The following is a 24,492-nucleotide window of genomic DNA, read 5'->3' on the forward strand; positions in this document are numbered from 1 at the left end:
GATGAAGTGGATAGAGAAGAAAAATAAGACGATGAGCGCCTAGATGTTTAGTCGTCTCCCCGCCACGGACCAAGTGTTGCTTGAGGCGGACAAGACTTTGGACTTCCTGAAAGTTGTGGATATGAAGGATAGACGAGAATTGGGGCTCTCCTCGAAGATGATACCCAAGCGAACGGGCTTGTGGCAGACTCGATTGCGTTGGAGCGAGCGTGCAATAGGCTCGACAAGCGTCATCAATGGGTTGATTACACTGACTTGGCAAGATTGAGCCGGGAGAAAACAAAATAAACAAAAGTGGTTGAGCCACCCAAACAAAGCAACCCGGACGAAAAGAAGATTGATGATGACATCATTGAAGAACTAGCGACGAAGTTCAAGACGGTCACACTAGCGAACATGAATTGTTGGGGACCAAAAGGAAAAGAACCCCTTAGATGTGTGTGGGGCGACAACATGAACCACATGAGAAGGGATTGTGTGAGCCTCCGAGAGGCTATCCGACAAAATATCGTATACATGGATGGCAACATTATCTGCTCAAATGAAACCAGAAGACCCCTACGAGTGAATTTCGGAAGAGGGGGGATGAAGAAATCTATGGAAGATGTCCATGCAACTCATGTGGATGCGATGCACTATGCTGCATCGGCCGGAATAAGAGTCGGGAAAGGTAAAAATGAAGTTGATAGAATGGGAACAAAGTTTTGGTCTTCCATTCTCAAGTGTAAGAAGAAGGGGAAAGTTACTTCGGACGAGGTAAAGCTTGTGGACCAAAATGTGCAAAGTATAACTGGATGGTCGGATCCGGTAGATGACAACACCATACTCGCAGAAGTGATGTGTGACAACCACGAGGTGCTCGTGGATGAAAAGAGAAAAAGAATGGAAGAGCAAGACAACCCATCAAAAAGACATGAAACAAGGAGCACGAAAAAGAAAGAAGATGTGGAAGCAAGTCGAGCTTTACGAATGGAGGATGGAGACTCAAGCCGGAAAGGAGAGTCGAGCAAACGAGTCGAAGAAACGGTTCGGCCCATGAGGATTGATGTTGAAGACCCCACTCGAAAGACAAGAACTATGCCTACCTATAAATAAGCTAAGGTCGGGCATAGAACAAACGACAAAGCTGAAGAAGACTCTCGAGGAACGTGTTCTTGATAGCCATATGACGTTGTCCTTGAGAGAATTGCTCGGCATTACAAAGGAGTTCCATGATACAATCGTGGACCTTGTAAAGAGAGAAAGGCAATAGTCAGACGAGGAAGAAGAGAAGCCACAAAAAGCAAAATCAAATGCCATAATGATGGCACAGGATGAAGTCAATGAAGATATGGTGGGCAGCCATTATACTCGGCCTCATTGGGCACGACCGACGACGGAGACGCCAGTAAAGTTGGGAGAGAGAAAAGACACATTCGTAGCTTTAGTAGACCATGGGTCTTAGATCAACCTTATGTCGACTGAGGTCTACAAAAAGGGAAGATAGACCAAAAATATGAATCATGGGTGGAAGATCCGTGTGGCAACGAAAGCTACTGAAGACTTGTATGGTGCATGTCCTAATATCCCCATCACGATTGGTGATGTCGAGATAGATCAACATTTTTTTGTTCAAGATTCAACATCCCATCCTATCATTCTTGGGCAACCGTACATAACATCATCCCGGTGCGGCATTTGCTCGAGTAAAGAGTCTTGAAGGGAAGAAGGTCGTACAGTTCTTCCTTTCGTGATTAGTTTGCCCTCCATCCCCCAGAGATGCAAGCAAACTCGACCTTTTTCCCCATCCCATGACTGTTACGGGCATGACCATCTAATATCCTATGGAGAGAATTTACCGTAGTTTTCTATACACGTGGATAAGTGTGAGGGTTAAACGAGAGTGTAAAGAAGGGGAGGATTACTTTTAATCCTCGAGATTGAGACAACCCATTAGGTCAAGTGTGAACTTGCCTGGGGGCCTTGGGTATCGCTATAAATAAGAGGCCTAGCTACCCTCATTTGATGATCCTTTGACTACATCGAGACTTTGCTCTTGTGGTGGGTCAACTCTTGTAGCGAGCGCGCCAGCACCAGGTACGACTCGATGCCACGGCGGTGGTATGGGACGCCAATCGAGGCTCGAGTCCGTCTCGATCCCTTCGCTCGGGGGTGGTCGGGTGGATCGGCACCCTTCTTTCTCTTTCTCATTTCTATCTATCATTAGTTTATCCTTATCTTAAGCTTACTTTAGTACCTAGATCTCTAATATTTGGTATCAAAGCTATGTACTAATGTTTCTTTGTTTGTCTTTTGTCTTTTGATTGATGGTGATCGATCGATGTGTGGTCGGCCTTGATCCAGACAACAATCAACAAAGAACTTCGGTAACTCTTTCCGTAATTTTTTTTTCTATTCTCTCTTCTCCCATCTAATCATGTGTTTAGTTTATATGTCATTTTTTTTCATTAAGTCAATGATGTTGTAGTGGTCTTTAATTGATTATCTGAAACGTTTACATATGTGCACGAGGTCAATACCTCGTTTGACATATAAATAATATGTGATGAGTGTCGTATGCGTACGAGTTTAATACCTCAATTACATATTACATTCACGAACATATTGTGAAATGCACATAAAATGAAACCAAACCAGCCTAGCTAGCTTCATACTTATCATTCAATATATAGAAGATACAAAGAACCCATTTTGGGACAGCCTAGCTACACGTGTCCCAAAATGGTGTGCTAAAATGGTGGGCTATAATGGGTGATGTGCTAAACGGGAGTGGCTAAAAGAGTGGTGTGTTCAAATGCATGCTCTTGCATGAAAGGGACACCACATTTCCCCCCTTAGAAAAACAAGGAGTGTTACGCTATGAGAGAAGGAGGGGTGCTAGAAGATAGGCTTGGGGTAGCATATGGCTTGATACGGGCAACATGGGCTGAGGTGAATCGACCGTTGGAATCGCGTCGGAGTAAGTAAGTCGTGGACTTGATGGCACGAATTACGGTGAATGGGCTGATCCACCGGTGCATGAGGGATTCACTGAGACCACGCCGCCGGATCGGGAAGTAAACAAGGACTTTGGTTCCATCAGCATACGTCGGGGTGATTCGACCCACATCGTAGTGTCGCCTTTGACGTTGTTGTGCGACTTGTAGATTTCGGGAGCTAGCTTGTCGAAGGAGGGGGAGCATTTGTTGGAGATAAAGCCCCCAAGTAGCATTATCCATGTTGGCAGGTTTAGAACAGATGTCAATGGACGTTTCTGGTGGGAGCCACGGGTCGCGTCCATAGAGTGCTCGAAAAGGGCTGATCCGTGTCGACGCTTGTACGGATGTATTGTAGGCATGGGTGACAAAAGGCAAGATTTGATCCCAGGTTTTGTGGCATGGATCGATGTAAGCGGCAATTTCTTGCTTGAGGGTCTTGTTGAGGCGTTCAGTGAGGCCATTTGTTTGAGGATGGTAAGGGGATGTAAACACTTGTTGGACACCTAGTTGAGTTGCCACAGCATTGAGGACATCCCCATGGAACTGGCGGCCCTGATCAGATAAGATTTGGATAGGGCAACCATGTTGAAATATTACCTTTTGCAAGAGTTGGGAGGCAATTGTTGGCGCAGTGACGTCGGGGATGGCAACAATTTCAGCCCATCGTGTGAGGTATTCTGTTATGACAAGGATATACTTGTTGCCCCTAGAGGTTTCGGGAAAAGGTCCCATGAAATCCCATCCGACCAACTCGAAAGGTGACGTGACGGTGATGGGTTGGAGTGTTCCAGCTGGCTTGCCCCCAGGTTTGATGTGTTGACACAAAGCGCATGTTTTGATATAGGTAGAGACTGAGTGTCTCATGTTGGGCCAGTAATACTTGAGACATAATTTTTCAAGAACCTTGTGGAAACCCAAGTGGCCCGACAATGGGTGGTCGTGATAAAATTGGAGATACGTTTGTTGTAGGGCATGAGGGATGTAGAGACGAGGCTCGTGATGCGCTTGAATGAAGAATACCAAGTTATCGCGGAGCATGAACCGTCATTGTGAGGGAAACGGTTGGAGGGAGCACAACTGATGGATTATCTGTTGGATGGCGGGGTCGTGTTGTTGAAGCGTAACGAGTTGTGGCAATGGTATCGGAAGATCGGATGTCTCAAGGAATTGGACAGCCTCGTAGTCGGCGCGAGAGAGACTATCAGCGACCAAATTGGTTGCACCTTTCCGATAGGAGAGGGTAAACTGATACTCTTGAAGTGCCAGCGTCCATCGCAACAAGTGGCCTGGGGGGTGAGGTCGATGGATAAGAGAAAGCAAGGGTTGGTGGTCGATCTCAACCGTAACCTGTCCACCATGAAGGTATGGATGAAAACACTGGACAGACTAGACAATCGCAAGTAGCTCCTTCTCAGTGGTTGAGTAGTTGCGTTCAGCCGACGTGAGAGTCCGACTAATGAAGGCGACCGCCTTCTCTTGCCCACAACAATCGGCTTGCAAGAGGACGGCTCCTAACCCCTGGTTTGATGCGTCTGTCTGCAACGTGAACGGTCGATCAAAGTTAGGATGGGCGAGCAACCCCGATTCCTTGACCATGGTTTTAAGGCGACGAAAGCTATCTTCACAAGCAGGATCCCAACTGAATGACACGCCTTTCTTCAAGAGTTGGCGAAGGGGAAAAGTGACTAAGGCAAAGTTTGGGATGAAGCGAAAGGAAAAGGTGATCATGCCCAAAAAATGTTGCAAGGATTTGACTGAAGTGGGGCGAGGGTAGTCGTTGATGGCTGCTACCTTTGCAGGGTCCATACGGATTCCGTCACCAGAGATGATGAAGCCGAGAAAACGGAGCCTGGTGCTTCCCCATCGACACTTCTTCCATTGGAGCTGCAAGTTATGCTTAGTTATGCAAGCGAGGACTTCGGCGAGAGCTTGTAGATGGTCCTCCCAAGTGGCCGTGTGGATAAGGATGTCATCGAGATAAACGAGGAGGACACCTTTGTTGATAAGGGCGGAAAAAATGGAGTTGGCCATGCGTTGGAATGTGCTGCCAGCATCAAACAAGCCGAACAGCATGCGGGTGAATTGGAATAGCCCGCGGCGTGTGCGGAATGCGGTCTTGTGGGCATCAGAAGGTTTTAGGGGAATTTGCCAATATCCCGAGGCTAAGTCCAAGGAGGTAAAATAACGGGAGCCACCGATTTGATCCAAGAGGTCGTCCACGCGAGGGAGCGGGTAGAGGTCATGGATAGTCACTTTGTTAAGAGGCCTGAAGTCGATGCAAAAGCGGAAGGTGCCATCATCCTTCTTGATGAGGTGGGGTTCCGAAACCCAATCGCTGGTGGAAGGAACGATAATACCTTTGGTGAGCATGTCGGTGACGGCCGCATCAATGCGATCGTGGTCGAGAGGGGAACGTCGGCGGGTAGCCATGCGGATCGGAGTGGCCTCCCCAGTACGAATGGCATGTTGTACCGGGAAAGAGACAGTAGGAGCATGTGTGGGTTGGAGGGTTAGTGATGGAAAACGGGCTAATAATTGGCGGATGGAGACCAATCGCTCTTGTGGACTAAGTGCTACCTGAACTTGGCTAAGGTGGGGGCTAGGGGAGCTATCTTGTAGAAGAGGGATAGGGGAAGCATGTGGGACAAGAAGTTTGTGGGCATCAAAATCAATCACAGCACGGCGCTTGAGGAACCAATCACAACCTAGGGTGAGGGGGAAGAGTTGGTGGGGCAAGACATAAAAGTGATGTGAGAAGGTGATAGTGCCTAAGGTGAAGGTGCAATGGGCTTGTGTGTGAGAGTGGTAAAGATGTTGGTGATCGCCAAAAAGGACTTGGATGGAAGGAGCAGTGGATGTGGGGAGACCTAACCGGTGTACTAAGGCGGTGCTAATAGAAGATATACTACTACCAGTGTCTAATAAGATGGTGTGGGTGCAGTGATTAATGGTGGCGAGGGCGGTGCATACCCTCGAACTAGAAGAGGCGGACGCTTGGATGTGGAGGGTTGGCTCTTCCATCAGCACCCCAGACGTCAGTTTCCTGGAAGCTCAGCCAACGATGCCGCGTCAGCCATAGTTATCTAGACTTGTTGCTTGTGAGATTGTTGTTGCAATTTCCGGCACTGACGTCGGACATGTCCATAATTGTGGCAGTAGAAACACCTCGGGCGCCCTTGGCTATCGTGATCGGGACAGTTGCGGCGAGCTTGCAATTGCATGTTTTAGACATCAATGTCCATGGGGGCCGCGCCTTGGTATTGGGCGCGTGAGTCGGTGGCTAATGGATGGGACCAACGAGGTTGGGTGCCAGATAATGTACAAACTTCGATTCATTGGGTGATGAGGATGGCGTCTTTGAATGTCTGCGAACCTTGGTCCCGAGCGCGGCGAGTGATGTCGTGGCGCAGACGAGGCCATAAGAAGAAAAGCTTCATATGCTCGGGCATGGTAGGGTCAGCGCGAATGAGAAGTTGATTGAGGCGAACACCAAATTGGCCCACGGGTTCGTGTGCTTGTTGTTGCAATGTTTCGAGTTGTTGTAATGCCGTTTGGGCTGAATTTTGATGGGCGAAGTTTTGTACGAGGAGATCCCGAAGGATCACCCAATTCTCGGTCACGTCGCTTGATTGTTGGACGTACCAGGTGGCGGCGACGTTTTCGAGCAGGGTACGAACTTCCAAAGTTTTGCGCTCGTTGGACCATCGATGGTAACTAGAGATCATCTCAAAATGATCCAACCAAGCTAAGACATCCTCGGAAGGCAATCCGGAGAAGGACTTCGGGCGCACCTTGGAATCTGGAGAGGAAGGAGAGCATAGCTTGATTCGTATGGCTGATTTGAAGCATGACGTTGGAGACGAGTTCCAAGAGCTGCTCCATTTGGAAAGGGGGAGGTCGTGCGTGAGGTTGCGAGAACTCAGGCTCCATCAGGGTATCGACGTTGGAGGCAGCGGAAGGGAATTGGGATGCCATGAACAATGTAGTAGTGGCTAAAATTTGAGCCCGCTTCTCCACCAATTATGTGAAATGCACATAAAAGGAAACCAAACCAGCCTAGCTAGCTTCATACTTATCATTCAATATATAAAAGATAGAAAGAACCCATTTTGGGACGGCCTAGCTACACGTGTCCCAAAATGGTGTGCTAAAAGGGTGGGCTAAAATGGGTGATGTGCTAAACGGGAGTGGCTAAAAGAGTGGTGTGTTCAAATGCATGCTCTTGCATGAAAGGGACACCACAATATGTTACGTTTGCGTATGAGTTTAATACCTTGATTTGTTGTAAAGGATATGTGTTTGGTCTCGTATGCGTAAGAGGTCAATACCTCAATTGCGTATTACGATGATCTCTTATTTGTGGATGTTTTGTGTGCGTAGAGGTATATACCTCGATTATGTATCTCAATCACATCATTTGTGTCTATTTAATATAATGATATGTTTAATATAGGCATATGTGGTCAGGTATATACGTATTTGATCGTATATATGTGATAAGTAAACATATGTGTATATTCGTTATTACGTGATTATATCGAAAGTTGTCCTTGTCGGGAAAAGGATGTTGGTAGCCGTCCTCACATTTTTGTGAGAATGGCGTTGTCACCATCCCTTTTTCAACAATTTTTTATTGTTGATGACCTCGATTTCGTTACATAAAGAAACGATTATAGCCATAATGATGTTGAGTACGTAGGGCTTGACCCACTTCAAGTGAGGTCGCTCCAATGACACACGTATCCAACATCCCTCCCTCGTTACATGGATACGATGCCACCATGAGCTCGTTCTTACGAGAGGCATTCGTAATGACGTGACCATGTGATGGGCCACGTGGGCCTACTACGAAACGAGGGCTCATTTGGCTTGACCATTAGGTTGCCCTTTGGCATATGCCATCGTAATTACGAGACTTGAGGTTAGGTAACGTACCAACATAGTTTTGGTAAATGAGGGTGAAATAAGGACCCTTGACATATATGTTCTTTTAAAAAAAACATATATGATCAAATGCCTCGCATATCTCTTATACGCATCAAACATTAAGAATTTGAGAAGACCTACTTACTTGGTTGGCTCAAGTGTCTAATGTATTTGTTCTCGAGGTCTCGAGTTCAAATATGACCAAGACCATACAATATCCTTGATACATATGACTATTAACACATGTTTAGACTTAAGGTCTAAGTGCACCTCGGGGTCCTCATAATAGGACTTAAAGAGCCGAAACCACATATGTGGGCAAAGAAACATAGTTTATTCTTAACATTTTTTTCGTGTATAAACTACTCATGACGCGAACATACATGGTTGAGCCTCGGGGAGCCGCCATGAAAAAATCGATATAGAGATCAAGGAAAGACATTAAATTGTCACCCCCATGGTTTTTAAAACACCTTTGTGTTACCATAGTAACCTGATCTTGAACCTCATCTCATACGTCTAGAGGGGTATAGACGTGAGATCATGATATCGATTAATGTTTGCCCATGATATGTTTACATCACGACATGATGTTATGACTATCTCTCTAACCTTATCCTATTTCTTTTCCAGAAATAATCTTTAATGGCTAAAATTAACGACCCGATGTCATCCGCTCAAGCGGAAGGAACTCAAGGGAATCCTCCTAGACAAATATCCACTGAGATGTATTTGGCACAAATAAGCCAATACCTTAGTTTCACCGCTCAACAAATGACCGAACTTCGGCAATCTCAGAGTGCTCTTGAGGCACGTGTCATTAGTCTACAACGTGAGACTAATAGACCTTATGAGCGACAAGGTGAACCATCATTTGTCGTTAAGCCATTTACGGGAGACAAAAAGGAAAGAACCGAAGAAGCAATCTGCACATGGCTGGGACGATGTGAGTCTCATTTTGAGCTCTATCCCACGCCAGATAGTACGAAGATTGCATATGTCGACCGAGAACTCGGGGGTAAGGCCGCCGCCTGGTGGCGTGGGCTCCGTACTATGGGGAAATTGCCCGATACCTGGACAGATTTTGTCACGGTGTCGCGAAAATACGACGAGGATACGCGAACTTGAGGCAGGACCCCGGGGCCTCCGACCGAAGGATAATCACATGTGTGCGTTTATATTTTTAACAATTAACAGAAAGAAGAAATTTAATCATTTTCATTAACAAAGGAAAAAGAAATTACAATATGTCCCAAGATTGGGATTTAGAAGTTTTAGGTTTACTAAGATTAATAGAAAAGAAAAAAATTAGGGGTTTTGAGAGATATCGCTTCCGTAGGGAAGATTAGGATTAGGTTATATGAGTATTATGGCTTCCGTAGGGAATGTTTTTTCTTTTCTATTAATCTTAGTAAACCTAAAACTTCTAAATCCCAATCTTGGGACATATTGTAATTTCTTTTTCCTTTGTTAATGAAAATTATTAAATTTCTTCTTTCTGTTAATTGTTAAAAATATAAACGCACACATGTGATTATCCTTCGGTCGGAGGCCCCGGGGTCCTGCCTCAAGTTCGCGTATCCTCGTCGTATTTTCGCGACAACGGTTTTTAAGGGCCAATTTTTGCAACCTCCCTCTCGAACCGAGGCAGCACAAGCTTTAATGAACCTCTCTAGCAAGAAATTTTCCTCGCTAGAAGACTATGTTCACCATGCTAGAACCCAAATCCAAAAATCAGGTCTAGAAGGGGACAATTGGTTGATAGCTTGTTTTGTCAATGGCATCCCCAATTCGGACTATCACTGGATATTGCATGATAAGGATCCAAAATCCTTCGAAGAGGCCATTAAAATAGTTCTTCACTATCAACGCACTTCAAAGAAGGACCACAACAAACCCAACGAAGCGCCCGGGACTAAGCAGTCGCAATTTGTTGGGAAACGCAAGACACCCAACGAATTCCTAGATCACGATTGTAAGCGACAACATCCTTTTTGCGTATTCTGGAAAAAGAAGGGTCACACAAAAGAGCAATGTTGAAAGCTCCAACGAAAAGAGCACGATAGCAAACCTAAAGCTTCAGACCATAAAGGTCAGATTCCTAATGTCCTTCTGGTCTATACACATCATTTAAGTAATTGTCAATGTTCTTTCCCTCACTATGTATTGGGTCCCAATGATTTACTACATGCAAACGAGTATATCAATGGATCTCCTGTACAATTTTTATTTGATTCGGGAAGCTCACACAATTTTGTGAATGATCGTTTGGTTCAGATATGGGGAATCCAACCCACCGTAAGTGATCACACCTACACGGTGCACTTGGCTGATGGAAGAGTACAATACATCAACAGGGCGATTCATTCATTAGGAATTTCTATTGATACTTATATAGAGGAAGTAGACTTCCATGTAATGAATCTTTGTACCACCGATGTAATACTGGGTTATCCTTGGTTTTATAATAAAAACTCTTCTTTATTTATTTATTGGGTTCGCCATTCCATTTCTTTTGTACTGAACGATTGTACACATTTTATTCAATGTATCAAAAAACAATCCCTCTCGATTGTTTCCTTGTGTTCATCAAAATCCGAGTTGTCTTGTTCTACGTTATTTTATTGTGTACTTGATCCGGACATTCACGTTTACAATATCAATAACGTCCCGGTTCAATTAACATATTTTGAACAACAACTTGATGAAATCTTAAATTATTTTCATGATGTTTTTCCAAGTGAACTACCTAATGGGTTACCTCCTAAACGTAATATAGACCATCGTATAGATATTGTACCTGGTGTTGCACCAATAAGTATACCTCCATATCGCTTAAGTCGATCCGAAGAAGATAAGGTATCTAAGCAACTCAAGGACTATTTACGAATGGGTTATATACGTTATAGTAAATCTCCATGGGGTGCACCAGTTCTCTTGGTAAAAAAGAAAGAGGGCACATGGTGTATGTGTATTAATTACCGACGCTTGAATAAAGTGACAATCAAGAATTCGTACCCATTGCCCCGGGCTGACGATCTAATTGACCGTCTCCAGGGAGCTCGGTATTTTACGAAACTTGAATTCCGTATTGGCTACCATCAAATACGAATAAGTGAGGACGATGTTCCTAAAACGGCATTTCGTACGCGTTATGGCCATTACGAGTTTTTGGTTATGCCTTTTGGTTTGACCAATGCTCCAGCTACTTTTCAACAAGAAATGAATGACATTTTCCGAGAACAACTTGGAAAATTTGTCGTTATTTTCTTGGATGATATTTTAGTTTATAGCCATACATTAAAAGAACATGCTAGACATGTCCGCTTCATTTTACAAACATTGCGTGACAAACAGTTTTATGCGAAGATCTCAAAATGTGAGTTCTTCAAGAAATCAATTACTTATCTAGGACATCTCATAACCAAACGAGGAGTTGAAATTGATCCTTCTCGCATTGAGAAAATCAAGTTTTGGCCCACTCTTCGGAATATTCGAGAAGTTCGATCATTCCTTGGTTTTGTCGGGTTTTTGCAAAAGTCTCTTCGTAATTACTCCCAATTGACGACGCCATTTACTGATCTTTTAAAAGGTCAAACGTGTAAGTCTACAAAACCTATTGTGTGGAATGCTACACTAGACCTCGCCTTTAAGGAACTCAAGGACCTGGTTTGCAAGGCTCCTTCACTTCTTTTACCTGATCCTTCAAAACCTTTTGAGGTTGAAACCGATGCAAGCAATTATGCTATAGGTGTTGTCTTGTATCAAGATGGTAAACCAATAGCATTCGAGAGTAAGAAACTTGATTCTGCTCAATGTCGGTATACCGTTCAAGAAAAGGAATTATTTTCAGTTATACATGCGCTCAAAACATGGCACCATTATCTTTATGGAAATCTCTTTGTGGTAACTACGGACCACGAGTCCTTGAAATATTTTTGTGACCAACAAGACCTGAAAGGTCGTAAGGCACGATGGGTTGATCTCATCAAGGACTTTGATTTTTCCATACGATATCGTAAAGATTCCATGAACACTGTCGTTGATGCACTAAGTCGCATCCGTGAAGTTAACATGCTTAGCTTCACAGAAATAACATCAGATCTTTATGATCACCTTCGAGGAAAGTATCATGATGACAGTTATTTTGCAAAATACTGGGCAAGAGTTGAGTCTGGAACAGACACCACCACATCCTCGAAGGAATACTTCCACATTGCTAACGGTTTGCTCTACCGTAATGGGAGGGTTTGTGTTCCAGATTTACCCGAGGTCAAAAAGAGGATTCTTTTTTAATGACATGATGCACCCTCAACCGGGCACCCTAGAATACATCGTACACTCGTTCTCATCTCCACTCAATTTTATTGGCCTAAGATGCGTCTTGACATACATAGCTATGTGATTAAATGTCACCAGTGTCAAGTTAACAAAGCCGAGCGACTTAAAGCCGTAGGACTTTTACATCCCTTGGACATTCCCAATAATAAGTGGGAAAGTATATCCATGGATTTTATTGTTAGCCTTCCTCGCACCCAAAAAGGTCATGATGCCATCTGGGTTGTCGTTGATCGACTAACTAAAATGGCCAGATTTATTGCTACTAAAACCACAGTTACATCTCCTGAATTGGCTTACCAATTCGTTGACAAATTATTTCATTTTTATGGGTTACCGATGGATATCGTGAGTGATCGAGATCCAAAGTTTACTAGTGACTTCTAGATGCAAGTCTTTAAGAAGTTAGAAACTACGTTGAGCATGAGCTCCACGGATCATCCTCAATCCGATGGACAGACAGAACGAGTAAATCAAATTATTGAGGACATGCTTCGAGCATACGTTGGTGCAAAATCAACAAAATGGGAACGTTATCTCCCAATTTTGGAGTTTGCTTATAACAGCTCCAAGCATACGTCGACGGGATATAGTCCTTTTATGTTGATGTATGGTTTTCAGCCACGAGCTCCGATTGATGTTAATATACATCATGATGAGTTACGAAGTGCGCAAAACTTTCTTCGGGATATGCAAGATATGTTGCATATTGCACGAGATAATATAAAAACAGCTCAAGATAGAACGCGTTTTATGTCGATCATCATAGGCAACCTCGTGTATTCAACCCTGGACAGAAGGTATTTTTACGTGTACCTCACAATTCTAAGACATTGTCTACGGGGTAAGTGCGCTAAGTTAGCCCCACGGTTTTGTGAACCTTTTACAGTCCTCAAATGCATTGGGTCATCAGCCTATTGTCTCGCTCTTCCCGATGGTTTTGGAATTCATCCAGTCTTCCATGTGAGTCATCTAAAAGAACTTCTAGGTTTTGGTGACAACATAGTTACAACTGAAACTCTGGTTACTTCTGAAGATTTATCTTCGAAACCACATGTACCAGAAAGAATTCTCGATGTTAAAACAAAAAAGTTACGTACTAAAGAAATCCGAGAATTTAAAATTAAATGGATGGACAAATCTATCAAAGATGCCACATGGGAACGCGAGAATACTCTAAGAACAAACTTCCCTAACTTTCCATTGCAAGAGTGCAATGTTTTAAAGAAGGGGAGTATGTTACGGGCATGACCATCTAATATCCCGTGGTGAGAATTTACCGTAGTTTTCTATACACGTGGATAAGTGTGAGGGTTAAACGAGAGTGTAAAGAAGGGGAGGATTACTTTTAATCCTCGGGATTGAGACAACCCATTAGGTCAAGTGTGAACTTGCCTGGGGGCTTGGGTATCGCTATAAATAAGAGGCCTACCTACCCTCATTTGATGATCTTTTGACTACATCGAGACTCTGCTCTTGTGGTGGGTCAACTCTTGTAGTGAGCGCGCCAGCACCAGGTACGACTCGACGCCACGGCGGTAGTATGGGACGCCGATCGAGGCTCGAGTCCATCTCGATCCCTTCGCTCGAGGGTGGTCGGGTGGATCGGCACCCTTCTTTCTCTTTCTCCTTTCTATTTATCATTAGTTTATCCTTATCTTAAGCTTACTTTAGTACCTAGATCTCTAATAATGACATTGGTCGTGGCACAAATTTCGGCAGCTCAAACACAATTACCCAACCTCCAATTGAACTGGCGTCTGTTTCCACGGCCTTTAACAACCTCCCCAACAAAAGTTGGGATGATCCGCGTCATGCGATGTTTCCTACATACATACTTAGACATCCCTTACCCAGACATCCAAGCCAACATTCGTTTTGAGCAACTCCTATTGGTGCTCCTTGACTCCCCCCTTACAAGTCCCCAACATTCAAACAGTGTCGCCACCTGTCGTAGGGTCTCACATTTGATTTGAATAAAGACCCAACGTGCCATCAGGTGGTCAGCCTTTAGACCTGTGTCAACATACTCCCTGCCCATCCCAGTTTACATTAGTTCTGGTAGGACCCCCCCTCTTCCTTCGTCGGCTAAAACACATCCACATGGCTCATTGGTCCCAATAAGGACTTCTTCAAAACAACCGATCAAATGCAAGAAATTCGCGTACTTCCCCTCAACATCTGACGTCTTCGCCACCACCTTCACCATCGACCACCCCCCGATGAACCCGCAACTTTGGCCGCCGACAAACCCGCTGACGCCCCGAGCTCACCACCCACGGTGCACCCAAGAGTGTGTACTCATTAGGTTGGGGGGGATCTTAAGCTCTTGGATTTTACCACGATCAGTCATGAAGAATGGTGTATCAACAAGGACATAGTACGGCTAAATGAACTATGAAGAGCAAATGGCAAGAGGAAAAGGAGCTAATTGTCATCCAAGTGTGAAAGAGTCAAACCCTAAATGTAAATACTATATAAACCACATTGTGGTGTCTTTGTAAGGGTTCTTCCATTTGTAAAGTTCTTTGTAGTGATTAAGAGTTTAAGCTTCAGGACTCTCTTCTCTCCTTGTAAACCTTTGAGCTTAAGAGAGATTGGTGATAGTGTTTAATAGAGAAAACATTAAGCTCTCTTCCTTGTTGGTGCTAGACTTCTTAGCAAGAGGGTAATAAAGAATATCTTTACTTCCATTATCTATGAGAGTGAACGAGAGAGAGAGTGTGAGAGAGATATAATATATTCTTAATCATTGTTTAATCGTTAACTGTGACTTGTGAGGTTCAAATGTGAGTGACGATCATCTTCGCCCGATTCGCCATCGAAAGGGTATACACCAGTCCGAGTTCCGCACGACATCAAGGAGGGTTTAACTCCATCAATACATAGATCTTACACAGTACCGTTGTCGTGTCGTTCGGCTCCGAATCGTTGCGTGAGTCGGGCGGGAACCACTAAGGTTTTGGACTAGGACTCAGGAGAAAAGAAATTTCTAAGGCAATGAAGAGTATGAAATATGTTGTAAGAAAGAAAGATATGAAAAACTCGTGAATCCCACGAGTATAGTGTTTTAGTGAGTACTCAGATTAAGAGAGAAAAATAGTTAGCAAATTCGTGAATCCCACGATTATATTATATTAATCCACCCTTGTAAAATAAGCAACAACCCCCCCATACATCTTTCTCTCCTCCTTATATAAGGATGGAAGAGGCTAAGCATAGCTTCATGCTTTTTCTAAAGTGTTCATGCACACTAAATGTGCATGAGTTGCCTTTTTACACTATGCTTTTATTTCCTAAATATAGTGCTCATGCTTGCTAGATGTGCACGAGTCATTTTTTATTGGTGTACATTTTTCTTATAAATAAAGTATTCACGCATTCAAAAAAATGCATGACTTACCTTTTAATAAAGGTAGGCGTAAATAAAGGTCTTATATATATTAAATCTATATTTAGAACACCTAGGATAAGTTAGTATAATGGTAAGGTTGGGGTTTGTTTATGTGAATGTATAAGGTTTGAATCTTGCCCTATGCATGTAATAAAAAAATTTAATATTTTATTTTATTTATTATACTGTACTTTAAATCGGATATAGTATTTTACATATTTCACATAGTGTGTGATTCACACTACGACACCATGGAAACCAATTGTTGTTTCAAGGACACATCCCAAATTTGATAGATATATTGAAGGAGAAAGTAAAGATAGGAATTTTAGAACTATCCAACGCACCTTGATTCAAAATTTCGAAGAAGAATGAGACCACAAGGGAAGGGAGTAGCAATGTCGCATAAATGTGTGTCTATGTCCTGGGGGACCACAAGGGACTTGAACCAAGGAGGGCATGATGTTGTGAGAAGACTTCTAAACCCCTTAGTGGGTTTCGTTGTGTAATTTCCCCTTTTGGTGAATTGCATTCTAGACTCGAGGAAACAATAGAATTGATGAAAACCTAGACCCAAGTTGAGTAAACTCTAGATTTGAGGAAACCTCAAAGTCAAGGAAAACCAAGACTCAATTCAAGGAAAGTTGAAACTCATGGAACCCTTAGAGTCAAGGAAACTTTAGATTCAAGGAAAGCTTAGACTCGATTCAAGAAAATCTTTCGACTTGAGGAAACCTCAAAGTTGAGGAATTCCCTCACCTTTTATCAATGTCGCAATTCAAACACGTTGCCTCTTTCACATTCTCTCCCTTTTACCACGATAGCGCTCAAGTGGCTAAGCACATGATTAGGGCTTAGTACACTTTTTTAGTACAATGAAAGTATATTAAGGTAACGTCCACTAATTTGTTCACAAATTATATTCCCCTTTCCGAAAGCAGGGTTTACAATGAGCAATTACAAATGAGGAATACAAAGAGATACTTTCAAGGAAAATAGCTACAAAGAAATAGAATAAACTAGGAGAAAGGATTCTTAACTTTTGGTGGCCCAAGCTCACAAGCATCAGTTGTTGCACCCTTTGTTATAGCTTTCATGCCCTCTTGAATATCCTCCTTCATTAGTCACTTTCATCTTCATCCATCGCTTGAATATCCCAAGAAAGATTTTTTTCTCAAAGAGTCACTTGTGCATTGTGGGTTTTGTTGCATAGTTGAAGTAAATGTTCTCTACAAAATGCATCAAGATGGTTCATCTTGCCTACTCTAGAAACTCCCTAGCTTTTTTTGCCATGGTTGGTAGTTTTGTGGTCTTTCCAAACATTTTGATCAGTTTTCAAATGCTCCTTCCATAGGGCAAAGTTTTTTATCTCAAATTGTGTGTATATTGCTGGAAAATGTCCTTACAAATCCCAATTATCAATTTAATTGAAATTGGTTTCATCATAAGAATAGCTCCCTCAAACTAACTAGTTCTAATACCATTTTATTAGAGTAACGACTTGTAGGAGGGAAAGGAAGAAATGTGCACTGAGAGTAGTCAAGAGAACTAGCTTTGCATCAACCCTTTATATAGCCAATATACAATGTAATTTGGGACTTTTTAGTGTATAATGGACATTTTGGGTGTAGAGTTTTTATGTCTGGCAACACTCTATATTTAACGCGATAGAAAATGGAAATTTTGTACTCAATTGTTTCTAAATCCGTGTCTATGGTTTTTCTTGTTGAAGTGACATTTATTGAGAAATCTCAAAAGGAAGTTAAGGGATTCTACATTTGAGTGGTCAATGGTTTGGATATGCCATCAAACACCATAGGTGCAACTTCATGCCAACTTCCCTCCATTTTATAAACCTTGCACCGGCCATATGATCATAAAGAGGTTTTATCCTTTGAGTAACAACTTTGACTTCTCGAACTCCACCATCCATAACTCAACAACTAATTTACGATCCTCCAAGTTTGTTATACTAGTCTCATTCCACTACATTACCTAAGCATTTGTTGTCATGGACATGTGTAAAGTCAAGCCTAATACGCAATCAATTGTATCATCACAATTGCATGCATCATGTCCCCTACATTGAGGGGATTAAAACCATGGATTCAAAACTTCCACTAACTTTACATCCACCAAGTCTATAGCAGCAAAAAGCTTACAAGAATCCAAAATGGTGATCATCTTGAATGTCAACATAGTTCATTCTATCGAGCTTGCCCTTCAAAAGCATTGTTTGTCATGGCCTTGTCTCATCAACAAGTCCAACTTGTTCATACCATTTAATTCTCTTGATAGAGTGCGCATCATCCTTCTTCACATGTTTCTTAAATCTCTTCCTCTAACTCTTGTCATCCAACTTGTCCATAAGCATTATATCTCTTATACCATATAAATTTCAAGTGGATAGGACCAACACAATCAAATTGAAAGACAAAGAGACATAATAGAAGAAATAGAGATAATAATATATAGCAAAGCATTTAAGCATGACTATGAATAGATGGGTAACACAATGAATGTGTAAGCATTTGTGCTTCTAAGCAAACATATGCAAATGCAATAAGTTTAACAATCTAGTTTACTCAACTATGGTTGCTTTTATAGGAGTAGGCTTCCTAGCCTAATGATTATGTTAGGCTAGTTCATTACCTCCTCAACCACCCACTCTTCCGGATCATGATCAAAAGTTCTAATAGGTCTTGTGCCAACAACATCTTCAACATGTAAAAGATGTTACAATAACTCAAAACTAGAGCACATATCTAATAATATGTGTGGAACCATAAACATGTCCCTTAGATGGTTGTGGCCATCTTTATTGTTAGTTATTTATAAACTTACTTTGGGAGGATATTTCTATTAGTTAGATGTACGTGTTGTTTCTTTTCATTGGATGAGATGATATATGTAGCCTTGTGCCCATCTATCCATGAAGATTTAATATGTAACTTCTTCTAAGGTTGCACATCCTCTCCCTAGACAAACTTCTACATATTATTTTCTAGCATTAAGGCACTTCTTTATCTGTGCCAATAAATTAGCATACTTTGTGGGTTTTTACCTCACTTTGAAGTTTCAACCACTTGCTTATAAATTGGTACTATCAAAATATGTTTTTAAGAGGAATGTACATCTACAATGAAATTATGACATATAAGAGTTATGGGATTTCTCTGGAGGTAAAGTTTTAAGGAAACACGCAATATTAGCCCAATTGTATTAAGATTCAATAGATGTGCAACACATGACAAGTAGAAAGGGTTTCTAAGTTACCATAAGTAACTAGAGTGCTCATATATAAAGTTCATTTAGGAACTTTATAGATACAAGAAAATACTTTAAACTTGGAATTTCAATGAGCCTAAACTAAATGCGAATGGAGCGGAGAAAGATGAGATGGATAAGAAAAGTTATAGGGTTTTAAAGTTATTAGGGTTATAGAGTTGAGGAAGAGGATTTGGGGTTGGGGTTTATGATTAGGATTTGAAATTAGGGTTGGGGTTTGGCATTTAGGGTTAAGGGACATTGGCTTAATCCCTAATCACTAGACCGTAAAAGGAATTGAAAAATATACTCATCTACACCTTCTATCCTTTACTATGTTAAATAGTTATTTTTCCATTCATCCACTTATTCTCATAGTTAATTAAACAAAAAAAAATTAATTAACACAACAAAGGAAGAGGATTTGGGGTTGGGGTTTATGATTAGGATTTGAAATTAGGGTTGGGGTTTGGCATTTAGGGTTAAGGGACATTGGCTTAATCCCTAATCACTAGACCGTAAAAGGAATTGAAAAATATACTCATCTACACCTTCTATCCTTTACTATGTTAAATAGTTATTTTTCCATTCATCCACTTATTCTCATAGTTAATTAAACAAAAAAAAATTAATTAACACAACAAAGGAAGAGGATTTGGGGTTGGGGTTTATGATTAGGATTTGAAATTAGGGTTGGGGTTTGGCATTTAGGGTTAAGGGACATTGGCTTAATCCCTAATCACTAGACCGTAAAAGGAATTGAAAAATATACTCATCTACACCTTCTATCCTTTACTATGTTAAATAGTTATTTTTCCATTCATCCACTTATTCTCATAGTTAATTAAACAAAAAAAAATTAATTAACACAACAAAGGAAGAGGATTTGGGGTTGGGGTTTATGATTAGGATTTGAAATTAGGGTTGGGGTTTGGCATTTAGGGTTAAGGGACATTGGCTTAATCCCTAATCACTAGACCGTAAAAGGAATTGAAAAATATACTCATCTACACCTTCTATCCTTTACTATGTTAAATAGTTATTTTTCCATTCATCCACTTATTCTCATAGTTAATTAAACAAAAAAAAATTAATTAACACAACAAAATATAGAAAGTTAGGATTCATGATTTTCTTGGAAAGTATCTAACAAGTTGGATTTGGATCAACTACGAACAATGGGTTTTAAAACCTAGTTAATTAACATAGCATTTAAAAAAAGCTAAAAATTGAGAGAAGAAAGAGAGGAAGAACAAGACAAATTGCCAAATTTGTTGGTAACTTTATAAGGACAAATGCATTTCACCTCATAGAGAGGCTCCTCGATGCCAAGTTAACTAAGAACCAAGTTATTATATATGTATTTAAAAAGTATAAAATGGAGAAAAATGAGAGCATTGAGTATTAAAAATGAGAGCATTGAAGGGTAGTTTTATCCATTAGTTTGGTAAAATCAAATCTTTAGTAACTAGTTGATAACTATCATGTTCACACCATTGGAGCATATGTAATTATTCATAAGAAGAAGAGTGAGTGCAATTTGAGGATTCCTCCGAAGATTTTTGGTGTCCAGAAGGTTAAGGATGAAGTGATTAACATCTGGCCAGCATCTCCATCATCCAACGACCCGTTACAGGTATTAGAGGATAAGATTATTAATTCTTCACATGCTCTTCAAAAAGTGGCTAGAGAGGAGCTGGTAAGGTGTCATTCCCAACTACAACGCCTGAGGAAGGTAGTCATCTCAGGTCAAAAGCTTACGCACGGTCTTTCAATCCCTAACCCAAGGCAGTCCTTGCTCGACTCGGAGTTCGCGGACGATACGATGTTATACCTCCAAGGTAATGAAGCGAATCTGGGGAGGGCACAAATTGCTATCGATCTCTTTTGCAAAGCATTGGGAGCCTCCATCAATCGGAATAAGTCCAAGGGTTTTTGGATTAGCTCGGAGGTCGAGCCGGTATGGAAACCAAATGTTGATTTCAAATGGATTGCAAAAGGGAAGGCCCCAGATATTTGAGAATGTGGATTGGTGTAGATATCGACAAACAAATATAGTTGCAACAAATTCAAAGTAAAATTTGCAACAAAATCCGTATCTGATCAGGGATGAATTTATCATTAGCTGGCAAGATCATAGTAGCTAACCATGTGCTCTTGTCTACTATGTGGCATGCGGTCTCAGTGTGGATGTTTGACAGTCATGCTATTCATATTGTTAAAGCATGTATCAGGGGCTTTCTATGGGCTGGGAATAGGAAAGACAACTCGACAGCTAAAGTATCATGGGCTACGTTGATTCTTCCCAAAAGTAAGGGGGGCTTATGATTGATCGACCCTGGAGTACAAAGTCAATCATTGCTATGTAAGGTATTGGTAAGGAGCTTGCTGCCCAGAAATGAGTTATGGAAAACATTGATTTTTAATAGGAGCATCCTTTGGAGTCCACGACTTGGTGGGCATTGGAAGCCACATAAATCATGGCTATTTTGTATGGACTTAAAGCTTAGGAGGTCTAATCGGTTGGCTGATTGCACATGTATGTCAATGATGAAGGCGTGGGATATGCTCTGTGGGCATCTTAGCCGTATAGGTCCAAGTACTAATGTTGAATGGATGCACCAACCCCTATTTTGGAACGAGACCTTAAAGTCGAACGAGGGGAAGATGCTTGGCCAGAGCAAGGGTATGTCGTGGGCTATATTGCATGGTGTTGGGATTCAGTCAATGGCAAATTGGATGCAGTTGTCCCCTAGTAATAGGGATAAATTATATGAAGATGCGAGAAAGTTCAGAAATGGTAGGAAGATGCTTGACCTAGTCGATAAAGTTGTTTACTCTATTCCTATTAGTAATCGGGAAGAGGGTGAATGGTTCAAACAATGTGTTGATGCCGGAAAAGTTATCAATGCCAAGGGTATAGGAAAGAATGGGAAGATCATCCTGTTGGGATCTGTAGTTGCAGGTGCTCATTGGTCCCCAATTAGAATTGTGGCACGACACAGTAAGAAATGGAAGGTGAATCCATCAGTCGATGAGGTTGAGGAGGATTGGAACTTGTATGTAGTTGAAGACAAGCCACTCGAGTGTTTAGAATGGGATCCTGCAGAATATACGTGGAGGGATGAACAAGGTAAATCACGTGGTTTCTTTGACTAATCAACTCGCTTTGGGAGACATTTATGGTTGCATCGTGAGAAGTGTGCCAACAAATGGACCCATGTAGTTGTCGATTCAATCTTTCTGGATAAAACCAGGAGCAGGATATGGAACTCATCCCTCCCCGAGAGGGTCAAGGTGTTTTTTTGGCTAATCACCCATCGGGTTGTTCCAACCGGAGAGTGGTTGGGGAAAAGGGGTGGCATGAGTAATTGCAAGGCCTGTAGAGCGAGTTTGGAGGACACCACCCATTGTTTATGGAGTTGCCCGCGAGCCCAAGAAGTTTGGATGAGGAGCTTAAGAATTCTAGCTCAATGCGGGGTTGAAGTTCAGGTATCAAGTGCAACAGTTGTTTGGTTAGCTACTGAATCGGCTGCATGGTTTCATGGGTGGAATGGAAATAGGCCTTCTTTAAAGGTGGTGAATGGAACAGTTCAACCTGCGGCTCAAGGAGATTCATTCTACATACAGGAACGGTACATAGATGTTTGGTTTTTAGTGGTTGGCCTTACTGTTTGGCAAGTGTGGGTATCTAGGTGCAAGGAGTCGTTTACCGGGAAGCAAACCCCATTGGCTGGGAGTTTAATGACAATTTGGTTTAATCTGATTTCTACGCTACAAGGAAAGTTTGACAGCCTTCAGGGGCCCTCTGATGCGAGTGAAGAAGCTAGATACCGCTTCCTTCTTAAATGGAGAGGTTCTCCGATGTTATAGATGGTGGATGGCAATGCAAAGTGGATTTATCAGCCACCCCGGTGGCTGTTTCCTCCAAGGGTACCAAACATAGAGGTAGGTGCTGAATTGTGAAGAGATTGGAGGGTGTCTTTGCTGAATGTGGATTGTGTGAGGCTCATGTTGAGGGGAGTCTGTCGAGTAATTATGTGACGAGGCTTTGTTGCTTCATTTATAAATGATGTTTTCTTGTAGCCATTGCAAAGTGGCTTGTAACATATGAGTTATATATTATCACATAATGTTAGCACATTATAGTAACTTCATGGTAGTTTCATCGATGGTAATGTTCTTACAAGCGGTAATGTACTTTAACACATAATAATTTCAATCTTCTCGTTTTTGTTATGAGCCGTAAATAACTCTCAAATATTACTTGGCAAATGGTAATCATTTGCCAAGTAATCATTTAAGAGCAAAACATTACTAATAAAATTTGTGAAAATGACATTAATGATTATTCAAGCATATTTTATTAGATAATCCATGTGATAAATATCAACAAATACCTAGTGTCACATAACAATCGGCAACAATTTGGTTTGAATCGAACCAAACCACAAAATCGTGGCTTAATGGTTTAAACAGTTCAGTTCAATTTAGGTTCAAGTATTTTTAACAATTCGGTTTCGGTTTGGTTCGATTTGGGGTTGAATTGTTCAGTTTAGGGGTGAACAGTTCGGTTCGATTCGATTTAAATGGATTGAAAGTTGAAATTGTGAACATTTTGATGGTTTAGGGGTTACCAGTTGATTTTTTTACTATTTTTTTAAACAACCTCTTTAGTTTTGAGCCTAATTCTCACATTTTAGGAAAAATCTTTAAATTTTGAAAACCTAAATTTTGAAATAATGAAAAAAAAAAAAAATTAATTTGAATTTGGACCTAACTTTAAAACCAAAACCGAACAGCAAAACCGTGGTTTCAACGGTTTGAATTTTTTGTAACAATTTGTTTTAAATTGTTTCGGTTTAAATGGTTTTGTGGTTCAAGTTTCAATTTTCAATTTTTTTAAACACTTCAATTTTAAACCGCTTTGGTTTTGATACTCTCGAACTGAACCATTGTCGATTGTTAGTGTCACAACACAAATACTGATAATACTAATGCTAAGGCATCCTCCAATACCAATGTTAGATACGATCATACATAACATTTCTCAAGCATACTATTCACAACAACAAAAATGCTCTTCATTGTATAATTTTCTAATGAGCATTGATTCAAGATTCGCATTAATTGGCTAGCATCTAATTCCTTTCTGGCTCATGTTGCATAGCCTCTTGTGCCATTGTACTTTTTAAATGTCTAGAATGTCATTGCAAATTGGTATACTCCTTTAATTTGAGCTAGTTTGAAAGATACCCCAAAGAACTACAAAAAATGTTGAGTTCCCAAACACCCAAATGCATACACACAATTTCATAGAGAGAGAGAGAGAGAGAGAGAGAGAGAGAGAGAGAGAGAGAGAGAGAGAGAGAGGTAAACATATATAATTATGAATTTGGAAACATTAATTAACATATAATCCAATCTCTCCATGTTGTGATTCTCCCTTTTCAAGAATTTTTGTAAACTACATAATATTTTAGGAAAAAGGCAAGTATCATGACCCATTGCTTCGTTGTCCATCATGTTGTTCATTATAAGTATAAAAGGAAAGGCCTTCTACAAATTCATTAATCATGTACGACTTTT

At 41.3% G+C, this 24,492-nt stretch overlaps 1 pseudogene; it reads right to left on the bottom strand.

Annotated features, from left to right (window-relative positions):
- Positions 1-6,061: 6,061 nt before the first annotated feature.
- Positions 6,062-6,908, bottom strand: LOC147869231 (uncharacterized; annotated as a pseudogene).
- Positions 6,909-24,492: the final 17,584 nt, after the last annotated feature.

Source organism: Azolla caroliniana, unplaced genomic scaffold (assembly GCF_043228905.1).
Source record: "Azolla caroliniana isolate FFs.n. ecotype wild unplaced genomic scaffold, voAzoCaro1.0.p SCAF_1, whole genome shotgun sequence".
Classification (NCBI taxonomy): domain Eukaryota; kingdom Viridiplantae; phylum Streptophyta; class Polypodiopsida; order Salviniales; family Salviniaceae; genus Azolla; species Azolla caroliniana.